We start from the raw sequence: 26,752 nt of genomic DNA on the forward strand, positions 1-26,752 counted from the left end.
AACTAACTTCAATCTAATGTAGGCATAACAATCTTAAATTAGCATTGTGAGACCTCACGTGCCTGCCTTGTAAGCAGATTCCATAATTATATTGGGTTTAAAATGATTTTGATTTTTGTTGACTGCCTGTATTTTGAGATAAGATTTATCTTGATGTTGCTATAATCATTACTGTTTTGATAATATATATTTTCACGCCAGTAAGCAATACATAAGATATGGCTGCTTTTGCTGAGATACTGTCTCTAGTTATTGTGCAGTCATAACCTCACCATGAAAAGACATCTCATACTATTAGGCCTATTTTGTTTTGCATTGTAGAAAAATTTGGCATTCAAAATATTCCTGAAGAGCAGGCAATAATGGAAACGAGAGAGAGAAGATAATAATAATAATAATAATAATAATAATAATAGCAGTGTGTTTATTTCATTATTTTTTTACTTCTATTCACTATTCACGAAAAAGACAAAAATGAAAGTAAAGGAAATGAAACTATATATCAATGAAGCAGATACGTATAAAACCTAACCTAATGATATAAATTTAATGATATATATACACAAAACTTAACCTACTCAGTCCAACTTAACAAAACTATATAAACTAATAGAAGATATGTACAAAATCTAACCGAACTATATAAATCAGTGGAATGGATACATACAAAACCTAACTTAGCGACATAAATCAATGAAAAAATATGTACAAAACCTAATTTCACCAGCAGCATCACTAATTACCTATTTAATAAAATATTATATATCTGAACTGACTGAAATAATGTAAACTATCTGAAACTGAAATAAAACAACTTTAAATATAATATATTTTCTTTGTCGCGCAATCAATTAGGTTCCCAATTCAAATCACAAGCATTGTAATTTGTAGTAGGTTACACATTAATTTGTTATTGTTTGTTCACTTGTTTTGAAAGGCATTGTGGGACTTCTGTTACCAACCAAATTGTAACTCCACACTTTGCTGGCGTAAAGTGATACTTTGTAAAGTGCACTTCTTCAATCGTCTTTGAATACCACTAATATGAAAGAGGCACTTTCTTCAAAATTGTCACTTTGCAAAGTGGTGATATAAAGTGTCAACTATGAATACGAGCCTTAGATTTGTGACGATGTGCTACTACTGATTCAGTTTGCATAACTTGCTCTTTGATAGGTAGCGGAAAAATGTAAAACATTTGTAAGGAAATGTGATTGTGATGTGTCCTGTTGCAGGTTATTTTGGGGCAGATGTGGACTGTGGATGAACCGACAGAGAAGGTGGTACTGCGACAGGAGATGGGAGACAGCTGTGGATGAAATACCAGTCAGGAAATATGCATGAACTGGTAAACATGGATTACAAAGTAGTGTCGATATTGAAACACAGTGAATGAACAGTAGTAATGATTAGGGACCGGATTTTTATGTAATATCAAGGTGTGAAATGTAAGAAAAATAAGCTGAATATGTACCAAAATATGTAAAATCATGAAAATATTTAATATCAATATCTGGCAGGTATAGAATAGGTAAGACTCTCCAGTTGTGATTTCATAGAGCACCCGACTTTTTTACCGCACACTTGACACATTACTATTTTTCCATCTGTAGTGAAAGCTTCATCCATCGCAATCCATGGTTTTATTTTTGTATTTAGTTAAAAGCAGTAGATAAACTCACTTGCACTTTATACTGTAAGTACTAAAACTAGAGAACTGAGTGAAATGAATGACACAACAGAACTACAAGCACTGTTTTGCTTTACTGGATTAGGAGAAAATAAGAGGAGATGTGGGACACATGCATTTTAGCTGCTCCCTGTAAGAAACAAAGTACCTACTAAAACCTCAAACTATAGCCATTTACAAACTGTTGGTTGAAAAGTGACATTCCTGTCTCATTGAGAAGGGTAGGATTATTCCAGCCGAGAACCATACTTTGTAATTGCTTGGAAAATCCCATTTCCATATAGGTCTACTAAATTTAAAGTAAAGAATGTACGTAAAGATTATTATTTTTTTGGTCCTACAGAATAATTAATAAGAATAAAAGTAAAGAGGTCAAGCAATAACCTGAAAAGCTATTTATTTTAATCTTTTAACATCTTTCCAGTTTGTTTCTTTACTCCAGCTTCTTTTCAAAAGTTGGCTACTTTATTGTGGCTGATGTCAGACTTGACACGGGTTTTCCCTGGAAGGATTAGGAAGAGGGTGGGTAAGGTTGCAAATTGCATGGGAACGACTTGTTAAGATGTGTGCAGAACAATATTTTGTCCTTTTAGAGATGTAAAAATGAATAAAACCCCTAAATAAGTAGATTTACGTAATATCAAGCCATAATGTGGGGTAAATATGTAAAAATATGTAGTATCAAATTTTAATATATTAATGGTAATGTTTGTTGTGCGACCATCACTTAGGTCGCACTGATTGGTAGCTTGATGGCTACTGTGTTCGACTTCTGCAGGATTTCTGACACCACATTGTACACAACAATGGAAAACGATTTTACTGGAAGAGCTGGAGCTCTCAGGATACTATAGGAAAAGTACATGATTACTAAACTTAGTCTGAAATTATTGGAATATTGTAAACTCTACCTGATTTATTATATATTTACAAATGTACAAAGCTACTTGCAAGGTATTTCATTGGATGACGCCATGCCGTTTCCAAGTCTCTCAAATTCACCCTTTCTGCCAGTCTTCACTAACCGCCTCAACTCTTCACCAACACTTTTTATGTTTTGTTATCCGTTTCCCGCCCGGGGTGCCGACCACGCCATCCACCAGATGAGATGGGCTTAAAAGCACTTTTGATTTCACGTACTTACAAATGTCGTGTTAATCAAGCATTTCTTATATTTAATTTGATTCAGTGCATTATAGTGATAAGTCGCTATAATGAGATTATGCGCAAGAAAAGAGTTCGAACAATGTGTGATATAATTTTAACCAATTAAAATACATGCTTTGTCCTACTGGACCAATGCGATTAGTCCAGCAATGATCTGAGGCATAAAAATACTTTCATTGTAGGCAGTGATTTATCACACGCCCGACAAGGTTCGCAAAGATTTGTTATTTATATACGGTTAGGTTGAAAGAAACATAATATGTAATTACATAAAAATCCGGTCCCTAGTAATGATACAGTCACAGAATATAATGGAGAATTAAAAATTAGTGGATTTATGTTTCTGAAGATGTGCATGTTCTGTTATGAGTGCAGTTTGCATATCTTTCTGTTTCATAGGTTGTGGAAGATGTAAGCTACTTGTAAAGAAATGTGATTGGCATGTGTTGTGTTGCAGGGTATTTTGGGGCAGTTGCGGACTGGAGGTGGTTCTGCGACAGGAGATGGGAGACAGCTGTGGAAGAAATACCAGTCAGGAAATATGCATGAACTGGTAAACATGGATTACTAACTAGTGTCGATATTGAAACACAGTAAATTATCAGACGCAGAATATAGTTAAGAGTTAAATTTTGTGGATTTAGGTTTCTGAAAATTTGCTGTTTTATAGGTTGCGGAAAATGTAAGCCACTTGTAAAGAAATGTGATTGTTATGTGTCGTGTTGCAGGGTATTTTGGGGCAGTTGTGGACTGGAGGTGGCTCTGGAACAGGAGGTGGGGGAGAACTGTGGATGAAATAGCAGTCAGAAAACGTGCATAAACAGGTAAACATGAATTACTAAGTAATGTTAAAATGTCATGCTTTGAAAGTTTAGGGTAAAACTTGGATATGGATAATTGTTTCATGGATTATAGACACTGACTACATTAATTTGAAGAACAGAATCTTTAGGTTGTAAGTAACCAAAAAGTGAAATGTCATTTTGGTATTTGAGTAATGGCTTAGGCAAAAGAAATGAAATCTAAAATTTGAATGTCATTTGAGGGGCTTAGAACAAAAAGCAGGTAAGTGATGGAAACCTAGTTTTGGTCAATTCCACTGTGACGGGTGTTACTTTCAGAAAGACATTCTTCGAAATTTAATTGGAATACAATAATTAATCAAATATTTTTACTAGTTCTTTTATACTCCAATGAATCTCCACTTCTTGCTTGTCAGACACAACTAATTATTTTTTTTTTTCTAAACATTATTTGTCAGGTGATATAATGTATTGTATTTATTTATTTACACTGCAAGTGGGCAAGCACCCGTGGCAGTGGTATATACAATATTAACAATACACAGTTAAAATGATAAGCTATACACAATAAAATTTACAATACATAATACAATTTACAACACATATACAATTTTACACACAATACAATAATAATACACAATACAATTTAACACAATAATAATAAAACATAAAATAAAACACCTAATTTTACAACACAACCTACATAATTACGTATAGGTCCTACATAAGTTTCAATAGCCTTTCACTTTACTCTCATCTCATTCCCTGTAGTTGCACTATGACGCATTTCACCGACACTTTAGCACACATTTCACTGACACTCTGTAACACATTTCACTGACACTATAGAACACATTTCATTGACGCTATAAATTATCACTGATCGGAACTGTTCACTGCACTGTAAAACCATAACTTCACTGACTCACCTCGCTTCACTGATACAACAGTTCAAATAAGTGAAATAATTGCATTCTTATGGATACTTATAAACAGAACTACATTTAAACTAAACATTTCTAGTCTAAGGCCCTCTTACACGCTATTTTTAAATAATTTACAATTCAAACCAAGGAAGTAAACTCGTCAGGCTAGATAAATACATGTCACCTTAAAAAATTAAATGTTGAGTGTCACCTTAATTTTAATTTTCACTTTATACACAACTCTTTAAATTATTCTTGAATCTCCTTAAGGAAGGACAGCCCTCAAAGACCGCTGCAGGTAGGTCATTCCAATCATTTATAGTTCTATTTAAAAATGAGAATTTACCTACATCCGTTTTCTGTTTCCTACATTTGATTTTAAAATCATGATCGTTCCTACCATAGTACGTTGGCTTTTCTAACCGAGCCGTTATGTCTACCCATGCTTTCTGACCTAGATGTGCTCTATACAATGTGCTCTATACAAGTGAAATAAACAATGTGACGGATGTAACATGAAAAAGACATGTATAAATTAATGATACAGTTTAACTGATAAGTCTGTGAAGTTCACGGAATCTAGTGATATAATGGATGTAATTAAAATATTAAGCCTTGCACTTACAATTTAATGAACCTTATGTGATGGGTGTTACTTGTCTGAAGAAATTTCACATTGGTTTTTTTTTTTTTTTTTTCTGTAGTTCACCACATAGACTTAAGAGTACTGGTAGCCTAATATCAATGGTAGACATATGTTTTCAAAGTGTGCAATTTTTTTAAGTTAACTTTCACTTAGTAAACTACAAATATGATGTTGACAGCTTCAGAATTGTACTTCTGACGCTCTAAAGTAAATTAATACAAATATTTAATAGAAACAATAAAGAATACAGCCATAAAATCAAAATAGTGTGGCTAGAAGTACAGATTCGCTTTTGATATTAAACTGTTGTTCCTAACATAAATTTACTTCACTTCAACAAATGCTAAATATAAATTTATATTTTTCACAATGGAATTTAATAAATTTTACTAAAACTGTAATTACAAAACAAAATGCAACAACTTAAGCAGCATCATACTCAGAGCTGTCTCAATTTTTACTAATTGGACAGCTTTTCCTAGTGACTGAAATTTCGTTTCACTGAAAAGACTAGTGTTTATTAATGCAGCTTTTCTTGCCCTTTAGTTTCAAACTTTCAGTTTTGTTTTCTTACTGTGAGCAGTAAATTCTTTTCTTGATAGCTTCTTTGCTCTCTCTCTCCCTCCCTCCCTCCCTCCCTCTCTCTCTCCCTCCACCCCCCTCCCCCTCCCTCTCTCCCTCCATCCCCCTCCCCCTCCCTCCCTCTCTCTCTCTCTCTCTCTCTCTCATCTGTGTTGTTTGGGTAAAGGGAGATGTCATAAAATGAGCTTGGTGATAAATGAAAATTAAACTTGGAACTCTTACTGAAAATACTTTTCTACACAAATAAAACACATCAACTGCTAGTATTCTTTGCACACTCACTTGTATAATTTAATTTGTGTGTTCATCTGGGGAACAAAATTCCATCAGCACAAAAAATTACTTATCCCCCTTTACTCGAACACCACAGAATTTTATCTTTATTTAATTTTCTTCACCTACGGCATTCAGGTTGCTCTCAGCTGCTGATTTCCCTGTTCTGCAATTAAATATATACGTTATCCAGCTATCTCAAAACCTTAAAATAAATAATTGCATGGTTAACATGCAGCTTCGTGTATCCTAAAAATGCAGCAGCTTAATCTACATTTATGTTTAGGTTATGCCAGTGGTTAATATCTTCAGTTATTCATTCCTTGTTAAGTAAGCAAGAAATAACGTTACAGAATAGAAAAGTACTATGATTAACAAAAATAGAACATAAGTACATTTACCTTTGTAGCCTATAATTTTTATGTAAATCAGAACTTTCGACCAAACATTCAGCTTAATGTAAATTTGGTGGGAAATCTTTCAGACAAGTAAGATTTTGGAGGAAACAGGTATTGACGACTGTTGATAACTTAAACTTCAGATTTACCAACATTTGAAACCTATTTAATAATGTGTTGTGGGAACTACCTGCAATAAATCAAAATACTGAATTCCTGTGTTCTCCGTGCTCTAATTTTGTAACACCCATCACATTACAACACTTGTTATTTTTAGTTTAAAAAAAAAAAATTAAAAAAATACTGTACTTTTGGCATTATATTTCGACTTAGCTATCAAAAATTGTTGCCTTCAGGACAAAAACTGAGAGCAAGAGAGTAACTTTAAGCATATTCTGTGACGGGTGTTACATAAAAACACTTATTTTAAAAATAGCAAATTTTTAAACTCACTGACATTCATAAAAGTAAATTGACACTGATTTCAAAGTCTTCTCCTTCTGTTAATAGAATTACAACAGAGAACAGCCTTGTTTATTAATTTTAAGTTATGGTTTGGCAACAAACTGCCAAAGTAAATTTGACAGATCAAAAGTACACACAAAAAATATTCACTTCAGATGTATGTAAAACAAAGATGAATTAAATAAATCGAACTTTTCTGTTAATTTCTAAAAATATGAACTTTCCTGAAGAAAATTATATAAAGAACATATGCTGAACACGAAATTTAATTTTTAACTTCAATATCCAACCTATCATGGAATTGACCTTTTGAGGAAATTACAGTTGAAGTTGTACATGCAATGAAATATTATACACTAGTTTGGTGAAATGATGCCCATATAGCAGCACTGCACAGTGTGATCACTTACCTGATTTTATCCCAAAGAAACATCCTTTTGGGCTATCGCAACACGCACTTACCTCATTTTTTTAATAATGTCACTTACCTGCTTTTTGTTCTAAGCCCCTCATTTATGGTAAAACTGTTCGAATATTGAGGCAAGATATGAATGCGAAGAAGCTGAAAATTTATTCCTTTGTTATTTGTTCGAAAAATATTTAATTTGTGTAAAAAGGTACAAAATGAACTCATGAAAAACGCATTTACAGTGTGATGGAACTTTCAGGGATATTTTGCATCACTGCACTTTAAGGTTGTTTGGTTATGTTAATAAATAAGTATTCCATTCTGTCACCTAGACAATTCGCAGCTGTGGATTGGATTTGAGAAATGTTAGAAATGATACAGTTCATTTAAAATCGTGAAAGAAAAATTGACAGTTGACTAGTCATGGATATTGTTTTCAGTGCTATCGAGATTTTAGAATTTGTCTGTGGAACTGTGTTATGGTATAGTTAAAATCCATGTGCCTGCATACAATTGTAAAGGAAAACTGTTTTGAGGTTTACTTACACCTATTACTAGACTGTTTTAAGATTAGAGGGGAGGGTAGTAAGAAATTGAATTTTCTTGTATTCTGGAAATTGTTTCCACCTGAGTACAGTCCTGTTAGGTGAAATAATAATAATAATAATAATAATAATAATAATAACAATAATAATAATAATAATAATAATAATAATAATAATAATAATAATAATAATAATATTGCTGTGGTCGTGCAGGTATAAAATTTATTTTCACCTCATTGCAGTGTTGTTTAGTGAAATACTCTTTTGGTGCCTTATTGTCTTGTGAAAATAGATATTTTTGTAATGGTGTTGAATTCTTTTGCTGGTGGTAATGATGAAATGAAATAATAGAAGAAATTTTGTATTTCGCGTCTCTACTAAAATCCGGGAAATGAAAGTGTCTTGAAATTTTTGTTGGGACACTGGGACAATTGTGTGAAAACTGGGATGCCTGTTTAGTCTAACTTAATAGTACAAGGAATGAGGAAATAGAAAGAGGAATTGTAAAGTAAGATATGGCATTTTGGATAACACTGAGCTGACATTATTGTGAATTTCTCCTCCAGGTGTTTTGTCTGCCGGCCAGGGGATGACCACAGATTTTCCTGAGACCAGTGAGCAAGATTGTTAAGAAGTGAAGCATTTCAAGAGGACGTCAGGAGTGAAGGATTTCAAGAGGACATCAGGAGTGAAGAATTTCAAGAGGACATCAGGAGTGAAGGATTTCAAGAGGACTTGAGAAGAAGTGAAGGATTTCAAGAGGAATGTCCTCATCTTAAGGTTGGAAAGAATGATATTGCACAGTACATTAGAACAGATTATATACAGGGTGAACCGAAAGTAATGTAAATAATTGTGGTGGGTGATTCCTTGAGTAAATAGCAACAAAAAAGTCAGATAGCATTTTGCTATATTTTGAATAGTTTTCCAGAGAAACGTGCATTTTAAGATACATGAATTATGAGAAGTTGCTATGCTGTGCACTACAACACATTAAGTTGTGTTGCTCTAAACAAACCCCTCGACCTGAGTTGTTGAAGGTCAGTGGTTTGGATTAAATTTCTGTACATTTCATTTATTATCATAATACACTCCTCTCTTAAACTGACTGAGCATATTGGGAATTGATTGAATAGCTTTCGCAAAATATCCTATGAGATATTTCATGTAAAATAATTTGTTTCTCGAAAAGGAAGCAGAATGGAACAAAATTGTATGATAAAGTTGTTTTAAACAACTGAATGTCTTGAAATTAATGACATTACTTATGGTTGACCCTGTAGATGTAAGAGCACCTCTGGTCGACAGGACACCTATAGTTGACACCAATTTTTAGAATGAATTTGTGTTTTCTCTAAGGTTGACAGCTATGTCAACTTGAGGATCTGAACTTAATATTACATTTTATAACTCGTTTAAACATGGTTCCCACAGAGTGCATGAATATCCAAATTTTTTTCGTCTTCAACTCTTAGAAGCTGTAGTTGACAGGGCTGTCAACCTTAAGTACCCAATGTTTCAGCTTTAGGAGACAATATTGAAGAAGACCAAGCATTTTTAGATGGAACAATTCAGCAATATTCCCGAGAGAAAGAGAAGAAGAATGGAAGAGAGCAAGAGAAGAAAAAGAAGCAGCAAGGGGAGAAAGAGAGAGAAATGTCAGAATCAGAAAGTTGTGATGAAAGTGCAGTTTCATTGATGAATACTAGTGACTCTGAGTGGTGTGATGAGATGTGGTAGAAAGTCTTCAGGAAGAGACTCTTAAAGGGGGGAATTAGATAATTTGTGAATTTGTTGGGGGGAGATGGGAGAGAAATACATCCAGATTTACTTACCTCTGTATTGCTGAAATAAAAAGTAATGGGTTTGAACAGTGTTAATGGAAGTAAAACATAATTTGAAGCAGATGAAAATGACATTTGTTGCATATATCTGAATAAAATAATTGGGTATGTAGAGACTCTAGAGCGGACTATAAGGGCGGAACAGATAAGATGTGTTTAGAAAAACTGACTGAATGTGAAGGAGAAATAATTGGATCTTTCTTGTTATTGAAGTGGTGTTTTAAAGTATGTGTATGAAATTAAAGTTGTTGTGAAGTAATAATACAAATACAATAAAAGCTTAATAAGTTGTATAAGGTGTTTTATTGTGTATTCCACTTGTATAATTTTTTTCAGGGTATGGAAAAATGTGTCAACTATAGGTGCATGTCAAGAGATTATTGTTAAATGGAATTTTTAATATACATATATTAAGTCATATGTAGATTAACGTAGGGATTTGGAGGTGTCAGTTTTTAAAACTGTTTCTTACAGTACAGTACAGTCGGAAGATTGAAAAAAAAAAAATAGTGCACGTTTCCTTAATATGTCGACTACTGGTGCTCTTACCTTATAGGTTTAATAGGAAAGACAAAGTAGATACATATTGAGATAAGTGCATTTTCTACCTACTATATGCCAGCTGATTGCGGTGAGATTTAATACCATGAGTAGCCATCATGGTGTGCCATGACATTTGTGTATTTGGGTCACATTATAAGTCAGTATTTACGTTTTATTGCTGTTCTACTATTTCTTTCTAATACTCTTCGTACACTTCTTTCATTATTAGTTATTTATGCAATTATGTAAATATTTGCTCTTTGTAAATGCCATCTATACCTCCTGCTATAGTTTAATTATTAATTGTATTCTACTTTTTTTTCCATGACCGCGTTTTCTCCCTAAGCATGCAGTTTTGTTTTGTACATCATTTACAAGTTGATATAAAATTTGTAGTTATCACTAGTGATTACTTTGTAGGTGCCTTTTAGATTCCTTATTGCTCTTGAATATATGCTGCTTATCTATTGGAACTACTTGCCCTAGTGAAATCATTCGTTATGTAATATTTATGATTTTGTAAATTTATTTCAACTCAACAATAGGATTTTATTCTTCCAACAATAATTCCTTTCGACAATTCACTTTAAATGCTCTTGTCAACAATAGGATTTTCACTCAACACAGTATTCGTTATAGCACTCCACTGACGGCAATGACAATTTACTTGGACTAGTACGAACAACAATGAACTGTTAATCTTAACTAATATTTACAAAGCACTATTTACAAATCAGAACTGTCAGTTCTCAGTTCACAGTTCTTCTAGCTCAGTCACTCGAGTTCACAGTATCTCGAACCACAGACCTTCAGAGACAGTTCACTGTACTCGAACTCAGGCCTTCGGATGCTGACACAGTTGCGGACGCACACTCGAGCTGAACTCCGGTACACAAGACTGGCTTGCTTGCTCTGGCTTACTCACTGACTGGCTGACTAATCAACTGAAACTGCCCGAGTTCGCTGGCGTTTCTTCTTTTATAGCAAAATCATAGTTGCGAGAAATTTCTACGGGTGTGCAGAGATAGCTCTCTCGAATTATCTGGATATCTCCACTTCGACGGACTTCTGGAAGAGTCGGGAGGGTCCGTCCCCCCTTCACTCTGCACGCAGCAGTTGCGCGCGCACCCTCCCCTCGTCGCGTTGACGTAATACACCCCCTCTGCCCTTCAGCATGCAGATGCTCCCCGTACCAGTGTTTCGTCTGCCGCGCGCCCTGTTGGACGCGTGTTCAAACCCCGTTGCAGCTGTCACAATTTACTACTTGAAGTTGTGCAGTTTTCACATTTTCTTTCTGATGTTTCTTCCACTTTCACTTATACTTGTCATCATTGGTACACTGTTACTATATAATAATAGTCCTGATTGTTGTTTGTTTGTGTCATATTTTTGTCTTTGTGTTTGTTGCTATATATTTATACAGTAGAACCTCTATTATCAGCACTAATGAAGGGACTGAACTGAATGGTTAATCGAAAAAATCGGGTAATCCGTACTATGAATGATTTTCATCAGTTAAGTGTATAATACAGTTTCGTATATAATTTAAAGTTTCTGCCATGCTGCAACCACTGATGTCTTCACACGAGACATATTATGCTCGTAATTAATAACAAACACAATGAAGTACAGTAATATGTAGCTCTTTATCCTTGCTTTCTTTTAAATCGCTCACAGTTGTAATGCCAATCTCGTATTCTGATGCGACATATACCACAGTTTCTCTTTTCCAAAGCTGCTCAATTATTTGTACATTTTTTTAATTTTTCTTTTGACATTCGTGGAAGACATTTTGCATACAAGTAATAGAGTACGGCCACTTGAACAGGAGGACAATATTGAATGGTGCACGGGTTTGCAGTTGTGTGTAAATTCTTGGGGACATTTTTCTGAAAGCTGATTGTGACTATTTTACAATTTGGGAAAAAAACACCCTCCCATAATAACTGTTTATGGTTGCTGACAATGACGAAAGCATTCCTACTACATACTGTGTAATGCTAGTGGTAAAGGATTGCTGTAACTCTAGCTATAAAAAATACGTAACGTAATGTACAGAACTTCGTATTTTCTCTGCAATAAAAAAAAAAAAGTGTGAGGAAGACAGTCGGATAATCCGCTGATCGGTTAATAGGGTGATGGATAATTGGGGTCCTACTGTAGTTTCATTTCATTTTCTATTGCTATTATCCCTTGAAATCTCGTCCTTCACTCAGTGTAAGTACATTGCCGCGCCTTGTTCTTTCTTATGACGTACACGTTTTTCATCAATTAAATATTCACTCTCCCCTGGTATTGATGTCCCTTGTATCTGCGTTACTTATTTGTTGTTTTACATTTTGTTGATGTATTCTTGAATCCCTCCTTCCTCTTCTGCGTCTCTGTTGTGAAATATTTTGCTGAAAATGAGGTGTTGAGCTGATTCTGGAAGTGCGAGTCAAACTTGATGACTTAACTTGTATGATATACTAATAGACTTGTTGGAATGTAATGGTATGTTACAGGTTTTCTTTCTTTTTAAAAAATATTGGAAATTGAAATTGCAACTGTTTTTAATATAGCAAGTTTGCGAATATAGTTTATTGTTGATGTTCGTATTAGGGAAATTTGTATTAAAGCTGGTTTTCTAGAGACTTTTTCGTGAAAGTAACTGTGTAGTTGAAAATATCAGCTGGCATAGTGAGTGGAAAATGAAATGGTTTGTGAAAGACATGAGAAATGTGAGGAATTGGATGCAATTGAGTGCTTCTCCAGAGGCAGTGAATTTTGTTTATTGTATAATGTTGGTGTGACTTTGTGATTGTAAATGATTATTAGCAGTGTGATTTGTTGGAAAGTGAATGTAATCATGGGCGTTGAAAAATTGAGTGAAAAATATACTGGAATTTTTGCTTAGTTATTTTAAATAGACAGTAATAGTTGATAATTATAGTATTTAGAATGAAGCACGGGTTTTGTAGAGAATTAAAGCTAAATGCACATTTCTACATATTTCATTGTTGAGCATAACATAATACAGTGTGATCTTTAAGTTGGTGCACAGTAGTGGAATAAGTGAGAACCGACTAGATAGGAGGAATGTAGTGGTAACTCTGATTATATGTAGGCGTGTTAGCATTGAACCCTTCAGGAATGAGTACAAAACTCTCTTGGTATTGATGGACTGGTGGGAATGAATGAATATAGAGGAAATTGTAAAGAGAGAGAAAAGCAAATATGGTATAAATAAATAATGAGAAGCAACGAAATACTGAGAATAATAATAATAATAAATGAACTTACCCATTTAAATAAGATGCTGAAAATGTCCTATGTTCTGCTGAAGACATAGATCCACATGTGTTATTTTATTATCAATTATGTTAATTAAAGTTTCTTTCGTCACTGAATTTGTATAATTTGTTATTGCCAGTTTTAGGTCATCAATTGTTTTAGGGTTGTCTTTATATACTATCGACTTAGCAGCACCCCAAAAGAAATAATTGTGCGGAATCTGATCAGGGGATCTCGGAGACCATAGTTGTTGTGAAATTATCCTCTCTCCGAAAATGCCTCCTAAGAAATTCATTGATGCATGAGATGTGCGAGCTGTAGCATTAACCTGTTGAAAAAACCATTTAGCAGCTCTTTGTTTAACTGTGGAATAAAAGGAATCAATATTGGAACAGTAAAATTGAGAATTGACGGTCTCATAAGAAAAAGTTGGGCCAATAATTATAGATGGGATATAGCACACCATCTATTTTCTCTGGATGCAGTTCGGTTTCTTTTGCAGCATGTGGGTTTTCAGATGAGGAAATTGTGGTATTTTGGGAATGAACGTAAGGCAGGCTTCATCTATAAAAAAATGTCCTATGCAACACTTTAACACCATGGTGTGGAACTGTTTGCAATAATTAATATGTTTCTTGTGTAACTTTGTAAGGACACAAATCAAGTTCTTGTTTCACTGCTTTGTGTGCCGTAGTATATGGAATGTTTGTCTGTCAATGATTTTGTTGGACTTTTAAGCGTGTTATCAGAGATATCTAAGAGCTTATCTTCTGTTAACACAGGGAGGCCTGCCACTCCTCGCAACATCTTGTACAGAACTGGTGTCACAAAATTGATTTATCAAATTCTAGATAGCATCATGATACGGTAATTTGGAGTTTGGAAAGTGGTCTAAAACTTGAACTTCTGCCGTGCATTGCCCGCCTTCTCTAAACACATTCTATTGTGATCATTTCAACTGTGTCACAGTACACATGATCATATTACCCCATCAATAGGTTGGCTTAAACTAGATAAGAAAAGAAATGTACATTCACTTCTCCTTCTCTTGGAAATCTTGAACTCTTCTATTCCTTCGTACCTGTCGTCTCGCTTCACTTACCTTTCTTCCCACCACAATCTGAACACACGCTCTCGCCATGAAACAATACTAACAATACCATCCCATCGCACCTCCTCATACTCATCCTCTTTCACAATAGCCCTGCCAAGACTCTGGAATTCGCTACCTGCTAGCATCAGGGACTGTCGAAATAAAATTGAATTCAAACGCAAACTTACTAGGCACTTGGTCAGTAATTGAGACTCGTTCAGACATGGTTTCTTGTAAATAATTCTCTTAATCTATCACAAAATATTTCAATATCCGGTAATTTCATCACTATAGAATTTTGTTATTGTAGGTTTAATTTGTAATTCAGTGAAAAAAAAATATATATATATTCTTTGTTCTTAACTTCTATGATAAAATGTCTAGCTTTCATTAATCAGGTAATCTTGCCGTACTTTAATTTTTATTGTAATTGTAATTGTAAATTTAATGTTAATTGTAATTTTATTCTTCATATTATAGTCGTAATTCCCTGGTAGAGGGGCAGAGAAGGCCTGACAGCCTTATCTCTACCAGGTTAAATAAATAAATCAATAAATACTACATTTTAGACTCTAGAAGACAGTTTGCACCGACTGTTACTTGCGACCCTTGTCACAATGGTAATTTTGAGACGGTATAAACTTCCTTGACCTTGGCCGAGTCTTAAGAGCATTACCAACTGCTTTTCGGGTGCTTGACTGCTATTCTAGCTGCGGTACTGTGGAGGGTCCAAAAGATCACACTGTATATGTGGTGTATGACAATGATGTGGGGGAGTAGTGCAAGCTGAGAATAATCTGTCTTTACTGCTGATGTAGAAGGCAATGTAGTCTCGTCCTTTCAGTTAAGTGGGATTGAATTATGAGTTTATTTACTTAATGATGGGAATAATTGTGAATAATTATTTGTTAATTTTGGTGAGGATGTGAAATATGCACGAAATTGCGTGTTTGTGTTGTAGGAAATATTAACTGAAATGAAAGTATTTTCATGAGTTAGGTGATCGTAAAGTGATTATAATGAAATGACACTGCTAATGATCATGTTTGATATTGGTGTATACATACACTGTATCTGAGTTCATACATTACTGTTTATACTCACATAATAGACGCCTGTGCATAATGTATGCAGCCCATTTTGTGGCAAAAATATGTTAGAGGGGGGAGGGAATCTGTTCATAATGTACAGATTACATTTTGAGTTGGTACATGTGGTATTATTGGATGCACTTATGTGAAAATTGTGAAAGGAAAATTTGATCGGTTATGATAGGTGAGTTTGGAAAGTTTATTTTTTAGTTGTTTTTATTGTTGCTAGCAAAAATTACATAAATTGAGAAAGATTGAAGAAGACTATTGAAATACTTGCATATGAATATTCTTCAAAATTGAAAGTAGCTGACCAATTTCACATTGAAATACATAATACAAATTGTTGTATAAATGAATTATAACTGGGTCACATCCGAAAAAGCAAGATGATAGAGGTTGGGTGTGACCAATTATGAAACAGGATATAAGGAAAAAAAAAAAAAAAAAGAAAGTGATAATGACAACTGTGATTAAACTGTTAAGTGTAATTACAAAATATACAAGTTGAATGGCAGATTGCAAGGTGAAATGAGTTACAGTTGGAGAAGTTGCACAATGGATCATTTTTAATATTACTGGAATGTGTGGTGTGGAAATTTGCTGTGATTATTGACTGGGGCATGTTTTTTGATCCAAAGATTATGGGGGAAAAGTGCGTCTATAATATGAGTAAATGTGATAATTTGTTATTGTGTTAAGCTAGATACACACACAACAATGAATTGTAACAATTAGGTACCTACAATTATATGTAATGTGAGCTTACTGTCTGTGTTACATATCTATTTTTGTTGGTCATTTGTCATGATTGACATTGATGAAGATAGGGTTTTAGGTATAGTTGGTTGTTCTTGTTGGATGTACATCGTCTTGGGTTGTCATGTTCATTCTAGAAATGTAGTAGATGAAAGTGGCACATTGTGGGTTGTTAGGTGTTGTTCTCTGCTGCTGCTGCTACTTTTTGTGATAAATTCGTTATTGTCAATAGATGTCGGTTCTGTTTTGCTGCTCTCCCCCTCCCCCTCTTTTTTTATTTTTGGATGAATTTGTTTTCTTCAATAGTTTTTTGTTGGCTTTTGTCGAGTTTCCTTTTTCAATGAATGTCTTATCTGTTGTGATTGGGGTGTATATATTGTGTCTTTCTTTCCCAGCTTTTTGAGATGAATTCGTTTTATTCAGTTTTCTGTTGGCCTTTGTAGATGAGTTAATATTTTTGTTTTGGTGTCTCTTCTGTTGTGGTCAGGGTGTATGTCTAGTGTATTCGTGTCCGTACTTTGTTAGATGAATTTGTTTTATTCAGTTTTCTGTTGGCCTTTGTAGATGAGTTTATATTTTTGATTCGGTGTCTCTTCTTTTGTGGTCAGGGTGTTTGCCTAGTGTATTTGTGTCCGTGCTTTGTTAGATGAATTTATTTCAGTCAGTTTTCTGTTGGCCTTTGTAGATGAGTTTATATTTTTGATTCGGTGTCTCTTCTTTTGTGGTCAGGGTGTTTGCCTAGTGTATTTGTGTCCGTGCTTTGTTAGATGAATTTATTTCAGTCAGTTTTCTGTTGGCCTTTGTAGATGAGTTTATATTTTTGATTCGGTGTCTCTTCTTTTGTGGTCAGGGTGTTTGCCTAGTGTATTTGTGTCCGTGCTTTGTTAGATGAATTTATTTCAGTCAGTTTTCTGTTGGCCTTTGTAGATGAGTTTATATTTTTGATTCGGTGTCTCTTCTTTTGTGGTCAGGGTGTTTGCCTAGTGTATTTGTGTCCGTACTTTGTTAGATGAATTTGTTTTAGTGAATTTTGTCGGTGAGTTTATATTTTGTAATGAACATTGTTTGAGTTTTGATTGGGGTGTACATCCAGAGTGAGGACTTAATATCGTATTATAAAGAAACAAAGAAACAAAATGAATGGCAATTGTTTATAGTAGTCTGCCACTTGTTTTCTTGTCCTTTACATCACCTGTGGAGAAGAGGTTGTGTTCCCATCTGGAAATTGGTTGTTTTGGAGGAGGATCCTGTTGAAATGGTGCAGAAAGTGAGTGCGCAACTCTGTTCTCTTTGGTTTCTTGCACGGACTCAACAACTTGCAGTAACACGTTGCTCAGTGGTGTAATTAGACGTATCAGTCATTGTTTAGTTGATATGATCTGAAACAGAAAGAAAGTAACTTAAATTTACATATGGGGTAATGGGGCTTTGTGGCCTCACTGTAATGTACTTGTGTTTGTACATTGTTAGATTAATTCGTTTTAGTCGGTTTTCTTTTTGTTTTTGTCGATGAGTTTATAGTTTTCAATCAGCGTTGTGTCAGTTGTCAGAGTATTTGAGTGCCTGCATGGTAGATTAATTGGTTTTCCTCAGTTGTTCTGTCGGCTTTCTTTGGATGGGTTGATATTTTAGAATGGAAGGTTTTTCAGATGTGGTCAGGGTGTATAATTTTGTGTATTTCTGTTCCTTCATTTGAAAATAAATTCGTTGTACCCAGTCTTCTGTTTGTCATGGGTTTATACCTTTGAATCGATGTTGTTTCTGTCTCTACTTTGTTAGATTAATTTGTTTTACTGAATTTTCTGTTTGGTTTTGTTGATGGGTTTATATTTCTGAATGAAAGTCTTTTGTCTTGTGATTGGGATGTATATCTTGTGTATTTCTGACTTTTATATTTTTTTTTAGATTACTTTGTTTTATTCAGCTTTCTGTTTGCTTTTGTGGAGAGGTGATATTTTTGTATTTATGTTCCTACATTTTGAGACAAATTCGTTTGACCTGTTTTCTGTTTGCCATGGGTTTATATATTAGAGTCGGTGTTGTTGGTATTGTGGTCAGGATGTATATCTCGTGTATTTGTGGGTCTGCTTTTTGAGATTAATTCGTTTTCGTGAGTTTCTCCTTGTTGTTGTTGGTGGGTTAGTATTTGTGAATCGACATCATGTCTGTTGTGGTCAGGGTGTATATCTGAGTACTTGTACTACTACTACTACGATGGCATCACAGTCCAAAGTCGAGCCTTAGCCTCCTCAATTTTCTTCCTCCAACTGTCCCTGTCCTGTGCTAATCTCCTCCAGGCAGTTGTTCCGAGATAGTCCTGAGAATTGATCGTTACTGCATCTATCCATCTATTTTTGGGTCTTCCAATTGGTCTTTTACCATGTATTTTCCCTTCTAAGATCTTCTTTGGTATTCTGTTCCCTTCCATCCGATAGACATGTCCGGCCCATTCAAGCCTCCTTAATTTGATGAAAGTAACAATATCGAAACTTCTATATAATTTATATAGCTCGTTATTATAACGTATTCTCCACTGCATATTTTCTTGCACCGGTCCAAAAATTCTTCTGAGTATTTTGCGTTCAAATATACCTAGTTTAGCTTCTGTCTCCTTGGATAATGTCCAAGTTTCGCTTGCATAACAGAGAATACTTCTAATAATAGTTTTGTATATTTTAAGTTTTGTTTCCTTGTGCACACAGTTAGATTTCAATATTGCGCTTAATGCAAAATAGGCCTTATTGGCTGCAGTGATTCGACTCTGTACTTCAATTAATTCGTTATTGTTACTTGTCATTATTGTTCCAAGATATTTAAACTTCTCAGTTTCTTGAAACATGTTTATCGTCATATTAGGAGGGTTGTATATATTCGGTTTGTTTCTTATTTGTGTCATCCGTTTGGTTTTACTTGCATTAATCTGCAACCTGATTTTAGCGGCTCCTTGTTCCAGGTCTTTATACACTTCTTCTATTGCTGTCAACGACTGTGGAGTACTTGTGTCCCTAGTTTATTAGATTAATTTTGTGTTTACTTTTTCCGATGGGTTTATATTTTTGAATCAATGTCTTTTGTGTTGTCAGGGTGTATATGTAATGTATTTGTGTCCCAACTTTGTTAGATGAATTCGTTTTAATCATTTTCGTCTTTGCTTTTGTCGTAGAGTTTATGTTTTGGTTTATTGAAATTTCCGTTGGCTTTCCTTGATGAGTTTATATTTTTAATTGAGCGTCTTTTCTGTTGATGACAGGGTGTGTATCTTGCGTATTTTTGGCACTACTTTTTGAGATTAATTTGTTTTACTCAGTTTTGTTTTTGTTTTTGTCTAGGGGCTTGTATTTCTGAATGAGTGTCTTTTGTGTTGTGATCGGGTTGTATATCTGTTCCTAGTTTTTAACATGAATTCGTTTTACTTTTTCGATTGGTTTGTATTTCTGTCCTTACTTTGTGAGATAAATTAGTTTCAGTAGGTCTTCTGTTTGTTTTTTCTCGGTGGGTTTCTGTTTTTCAATCGATGTCGTTTCTTTTGTGTTCAGGGTGTATATCTATTGTACTTCTGCCCCTACTTTGTGAGATGAATAAGTTTTGCGCAGTTTTCTGTGGGTTTATATTTTTTAATCAATGTCTTTTCTGTTGTGATTGGGATGGATATTTTGTGTATTTGTAACTACTTTGTGAGATTTAATTCGTTTTACTCAGTTTTCTCTTTGGGTTTGTACTTCTTCAATGAATGTCGTCTGTGTTGTGATTAGGGTGTTTATGGTGCTACTTTTTGAGATGAGTTGGTTTTGCTTTTGTCCATGGGCTTGTATTTCTGAATCAACGTCTTGGGGCATACATCTTGTCTATTTCTTGCTCTACTGTGTGCCATTAATTCGTTTTACTGAGTTTACTGTTTGTTTTCGCTGATGGGTTGATGTTTTTTAGGCCAAGTCTTGTCTGTTGTGATTGGTGTGTATTTATGCCCCTACTTTGTGAGATTAATTTGTTTTTTGTTGACTTCTGTCGATGAGGTTATATTTTCCACTCATTGTCTTTCCTGTTGTATATATGTTGTGTATTTCGGGCACTACTTTTTAAGATGAATTTGTTCTACTCAGTTTTGTTTTTGATAATATTTCCGAATCAACGTGTTTTCTGTTGTGGGTATCTTGTGTATTTCTACTTTGTTAGATATAATCGTTTCAGTCTGTTTTCTCTTTACTATTTTCGATGGGTCTGTTTTCCAATTGACGTCGTTTCTGTTGTGATCAGGATGTACCTCTGCTTCTACTTTGTGAGATTAATTCGTTTTATTCAGTTGGCTATTTGCTTTTGTCGACGAGTTTATACTTTCGATTCGTCTTTTCTGTTGTGAGGCTGTGTATCTTATGTATTTGTGGCCCTACTTTCTGAGATTAATTTGTTTTAGTAGGTTTTTTTTTTTTTTTTTGTTGACTTTTGTTGATGAGGTTATATTTTCCACTCATTGTCTTTCCTGTTGTATATATGTTGTGTATTTCAGGCACTACTTTTTAAGATGAATTTGTTGTACTCAGTTTTGTTTTTGATTTTGCCCATGGGTTATATTTCCGAATCAACGTGTTTTCTGTTGTGGGTATCTTGTGTATTTCTGTCACTACTTTGTTAGGTATAATCGTTTCAGTCTGTTTTCTCCTTACTATTGTTGATGGGTCTGTTTTCCAATTGACGTCGTTTCTGTTGTGATCAGGTTGTACTTCTGCATCTACTTTGTGAGATGAATTCGTTTTATTCAGTTGCCTATTTGCTTTTGTCGACGAGTTTATACTTTTGATTAGTCTCTTCTGTTGTGAGTTGTATATCTTATGCATTTGTGAGATTAATTGGTTTTCTTCAGTCTACCGTTCATTTTTGTTGATATATGTATATTTTTGAATGAACATCGTTTCTGTTATGATTGGGGTGTATGTCTCGTGTTCTACTTTCAGAGAATAAGAGGTTTTACTCACTTTTGTTCATGAGGTTATGTTTTTGAATCAACGTCGTTCCTGTTGCAGTATATCTTGTGTATTTGTGGCAAGTTCCTGTTCACTTTTCTTGATGAGTTGATATTTTTGATTCAGCGTCTTTTCTGTTCATGTGAGGGTGTGTATGTTGTGTATTTCTGGCACTACTTTTTGCTTTTGTCCATGTATTTCCGAATCAACGTCTTTTCTCTTGTGATTGGGGCGTATATCTAGTGTATTTGTGTTCCTAGCTTGTTAGATTAATTCGTTTTCTTCACTTTTCTCTTTGCTTTTGTTGATGAGTTTATATTTTTCAAGGATTGTGTTTTCTGTTGCGATGAGGATCATAATTGATAATGTTAGCGATTTGCTTTGTTGTTTGCTTACATTCATTGTTTAGGAGGAAAGCTTTATGATTTATTGTTGTGTGTGTAACTATGTTTTGTGAAATGACAGCTGCAATAGCAGTTATGACGAGAATTGTATGTATTGTTTTGTGATACCATATGTACTCACGTAATAGACGCTGTCGCGTAGTGTACGCACTGCAATTGTTGCCAGTAATATGTAGAAGGAAAGAATCGTCGCGTAATGTTAGCAGTACTGGTTTGATTAATGTTGATTCTCGTGTTGTTTGCTGGATTTATTGTCTGTAATTATTATTTTGCTTTATAATGAATCGTAATAAGTGTAAATATGCAAATTTGAGGGTTAAAATTATTAAATTTGCACAAATTGACGGAAATGGGGAATAGAAACAGGCACTTTTGTCATTTTCAATAGTTGTAGCGTGTGCGATGTCGAAACTAGTTGTGATTGTTAGATAATTGTCATTTTGTTGCGCAGTTACCATTGTAGACGTTTAATTGAGAGATCATGACGTAAATTGCGTCTATTACATGAGTGAATATGGTATTGTGTGTTATCTTGCAAGGCAAAGTCGAGATTTGGAAGAGCGGAGTGCGTGTTTGCGCAAGTTACGATAAAATTACGTATAGATCGCATTGGAACTTTGCTTTGCAGGGTAAATATACACGAAAATAACACGCAAAATAAAGGTATATGTTGTCTTTTCTTTTCAGGTTTATTGTTGTATAAATTGTTGGTTTAATAATAAAAATATGTTGTGTAAAGTATGTTTTCTGCGTTATTCCTTCCTATATATTGTTTTCATGTGTATATCTTTATTTTGCGTGTTTTGTCATGTATAATATGTAGGGTTTTTTTTGTTCTAAGTCTTTAGATGTATTATTTGTTGTATGTTTTTTTGTGTATATTTCTTTATGTATAGTGTTTGTATATGTTTTCCTTGTGTATATCTCTGTATGTTTAGTTCTTTGTTTTTTTCTTGAATAAATTCTAAGTTAAACCTTATATGTCTTGTATTTTCTAGAAAAAATTTGAATTTGCCCACTTCCTGTTACTTGGTTTGAACCAAAACTTTTTCCCGCCAAAATACTTAATATATACACGGGTTATCCAGCTTTTTATACCTCCTTTTATATTTATATAAGTCCTAGCGCTTGTACTGTACTGATGACGTCAGATATCTAGGCCCCGTTTATATAGGCAGAAGTGGCTCGCTCAAATGGAGAGAAAAGGAACTAGAAAAGTTCCTTTTCTCTCCATTTGAGCGAGCCACCTCTCGCCTATACAAACGGAACCTAGATATCTGACGTCATCAGTACAGTACAAGCGCCAGAACTTATGAAAAAAAAAATTTCCCTCGCCAAATTATTAGACGCACGTTTATTTTGTAACATAACATATACATTATTGAAATAGCACAAGTTAAAGCACTTTGAAAGCAAGATAAACATTGAAAAAATAATATTTGTTAAAAAATATTTTAAAAATAATTATTTCGAAAGGATATTTTGGAAATAACAGAAATAGTTTTGAAGTAACATGTTTAAAAAGACGGTTTTAAAATATTGTTATGAAAAAATTGTTGAAAAGCTTGAAAAATGTTTTGAAAATAATATTTTTGTAAAAAATATTTTCAAAATAATTGTTTACAAATGATATTTAAAAAATATAATTTGTAAACAATTATTTCAAAAATATTGTTTTCAAAACATTATTTTCAAAATATTTTTCAAGCTTTTCAACAATTTTTTCATAACAATATTTTAAAACCGTCTTTTTAAACATGTTACTTCAAAACTATTTCTGTTATTTCCAAAATATCCTTTCGAAATAATTATTTTTAAAATATTTTTTAACAAATATTATTTTTTCAATGTTTATCTTGCTTTCAAAGTGCTTTAACTTGTGCTATTTCAATAATGTATATGTTATGTTACAAAATAAACGTGCATCTAATAATTTGGCGAGGGAAATTTTATGTATATACAGAATATTTGAGAAGAAATAGTAAATATTTTAGAAGGTGATAGTATGGACTGCTCTGAGTAAAAAAGTTGATATAAACATGTGTGCAATTTTGATTGGATACAGAGATACAACTGTTAGAACGTAACCCAAGAAAATGTTAAACAAAGGAAAATGATCACATTCAATGCACTTCCGTTCCATGTATTGCTACTCCAGCTGCTATGGACTTACTTATCAATTATCATTTTTCTTTCGAAGGCCAAGTTATGAGGTAATGCTCTAATTTACATAATTAAAAATTTTCAACTGTAATTGTGATTGTTTGGACAATTCTAAAGTATTGTTTAAGCATGCCACACGTATGTACAAATGATGAGTATGCCGATATGGAATATATTTTGTAATGGAAACCCATACACAAAATATACCATACAGGTATAATCAGCATTTGTAAATACATGCGGTATGCCTAAACGATACAGTAGAATTGACCAACAAATCACAATCACAGTTGAAAAATTCAATTATGTAAACCAAAGCACAACTTCATAACTTTATCTTCGAAACAAAAATGACAATAGATAAACAAGCCCATAGCAACAGGAGTAGCAACACATGAAAAGAAAGTGCATTGAACATGATCATTTTCCTTTGCTTAACACCTTCTTGGATTACATTCGAACAGCTATACCTCTGTACCCAATCAAAATTGAACACATGTTCATATCAACTTTTTTACTCAGAGCAGTCCATACTATCACCCCCTAAAATATTTACTATTTCTCCCCAAACACTCTGTATATACATGCACAGACATAGACAACAGCAGAGAACACTGATGGGCTGTATACGAACTTCCGGATAGTCCGCATACAACCCACCATAGCTCTCCACTGTTGCCTACATCGTGCAAACATGGGAAGGAAGATGTAGACAACAGCAGAAAACCCTGATGGACTGTACATGGACTTCCGGATAGTCCACATACAGCCCACCAGGGTTCTCCACTGTTGCCTACACCAGGAAAACGGGAAAAAAAAATTTTCAAAGTCCAACAGGTATAGACGACAGCGGAGAACCCCGATGGATTACACAGGGACTGTCGCATAGTCCAAGTACAATCCACCAGAGCTCTCCGCTGCCGCCTATACCTGCAGGAGTTTGAAAATTTTTTAAGAGTCAGGTACAGCTTACAACAGTAAAATTTTCGAAATATTCAACACTTTTTTCCTCCATTCCTGTATCTTGCACGATAATGAAAATTATGTGTAAAACACTGTAATTCTGCTTGATGAAAACAATTTTCTTCTTTAAATCATAAGTTTTATTTATTTAAATATTTCTTCGATTATTTAAAAATTTCTTCAATTGTTTCAATATTTCTTTCATTATTTATATACTTCTGCAATTATTGAAATATTTCTGCAATTATTTTAATATTACTCCAATTATTTCAATATTCCTGTAATTATTTTAATATTTCTCCAATTATTTTTATATTTCTGTTATTATTTTTATATTTCTGCTATTATTTTTATATTTCTGTAATTATTTAAATATTTCTGCAATTATTTTAATATTACTCCAATTATTTCAATATTCCTGTCATTATTTCAATATTTCTCCAATTATTTTTGTATTTCTGTAATTATTTCAATATTTCTCCTATTATTATTTTTTTTATTTCTCCAATTATTTCTATATTTCTGTAATTATTTAAATATTCCTGTAATTATTTTCATATTTCTCCAATTATTTTTATATTTCTCCAATTATTTTTATATTTCTGTAATTATTTAAATATTTCTCCAATTATTTTTTTCTTTCTGTAATTATTTCAATATTTCTCTAATTATTTTAATATTTCTGCAATTATTTCAATATTTCTCCAATTATTTTAATATTTCTGCAATTATTTCAATATTTCTGTAATTATTTTAATATTTCTGCAATTATTTCAATATTTCTGTAATTATTTTAATATTTCTCCAATTATTTAAATATTTCTGTAATTATTTCAATATTTCTCCAATTATTTTTATATTTCTCCAATTATTTTTATATTTCTGTAATTATTTTTATATTTCTCCAATTATTTTTATATTTCTCCAATTATTTAAATATTTATGTACGAGTAATTATTTAAATATTTCTCCAATTATATAAATATTTCTGTAATTATTTTAATATTTCGCCAATAATGTTTTTATTTCTTTAATGATTTAAATATTTCTGCAATTATTTTTATATTTCTGTAATTATTTCTATATTTCTCCAATTATTTTTACATTTCTTTCATTATTTAAATATTTACGCAATTCTTTAAATATTTCTGTAATTATTTCAATATTTCTTTCATATTATTTTAACATTTCTTTCATTATTTCAATATTTCTTTCATGACTTTAATATTTCTTTAATTATTTCAATATTTCTGCAGTTATTTAAATATTTCCATAATTATTTCAATATCTATTCCATTATTTTAATTTTTCTGTGTTTATTTTAATATTTCTTCAATTGTTTCATTATTTCTTGAATTCTTTCAATATATCTTCAATTGTTTAAATATTTCTTCCATTATTTTTTTTTTATTTATTTATTTATTTATTTTAATATTTATTTATTTATTTATTTTTTTATTTTTTTTTATTTATTCAATCATTTATTTCTTCATTCTTTCATTTTTTTTTTTTTCATTTCTGATAACTAAATTTTTTTTTTTAAATCGTCGAAACATTTTTTCCACATAGCAGGACAGTGTTTACACATACTAATTTTCATCATTGTACAAGATACAGTCATTAAGGAAACACGTGTTCAAAATTTCCAAAATTTTAATCCTGTAAGCTGTACCTAACCCTTCAAGTCCCACAGATGTAGACCACAGTAGAGAACTCTGATGGATCCCACATGGACCTCCGGATAGTCCATGCAGAAT

At 33.1% G+C, this 26,752-nt stretch overlaps 2 long non-coding RNA genes across 2 annotated transcripts in view; one reads left to right on the forward strand and one right to left on the reverse strand.

Moving 5' to 3' along the window:
- The first annotated feature begins 3,313 nt into the window (after nucleotides 1-3,313).
- Nucleotides 3,314-13,820, forward strand: LOC138708241 (uncharacterized). Its single transcript, XR_011334652.1, has 3 exons — nucleotides 3,314-3,410; nucleotides 3,586-3,681; nucleotides 8,471-13,820. It is a non-coding gene; the product is annotated as an uncharacterized lncRNA (long non-coding RNA).
- Nucleotides 13,821-17,680: 3,860 nt separating this feature from the next.
- Nucleotides 17,681-26,752, reverse strand: part of LOC138708245 (uncharacterized) — a 159,295-nt gene continuing 150,223 nt past the window's right edge. The window contains exon 5 of the long non-coding RNA XR_011334654.1: nucleotides 17,681-17,886. This is a non-coding gene — a long non-coding RNA (uncharacterized lncRNA). The remainder of the gene's footprint in view (nucleotides 17,887-26,752) is intronic.

The sequence above is a fragment of the Periplaneta americana genome, chromosome 1 (genome assembly GCF_040183065.1).
Source record: "Periplaneta americana isolate PAMFEO1 chromosome 1, P.americana_PAMFEO1_priV1, whole genome shotgun sequence".
NCBI classification, from domain to species: Eukaryota; Metazoa; Arthropoda; class Insecta; order Blattodea; family Blattidae; genus Periplaneta; species Periplaneta americana.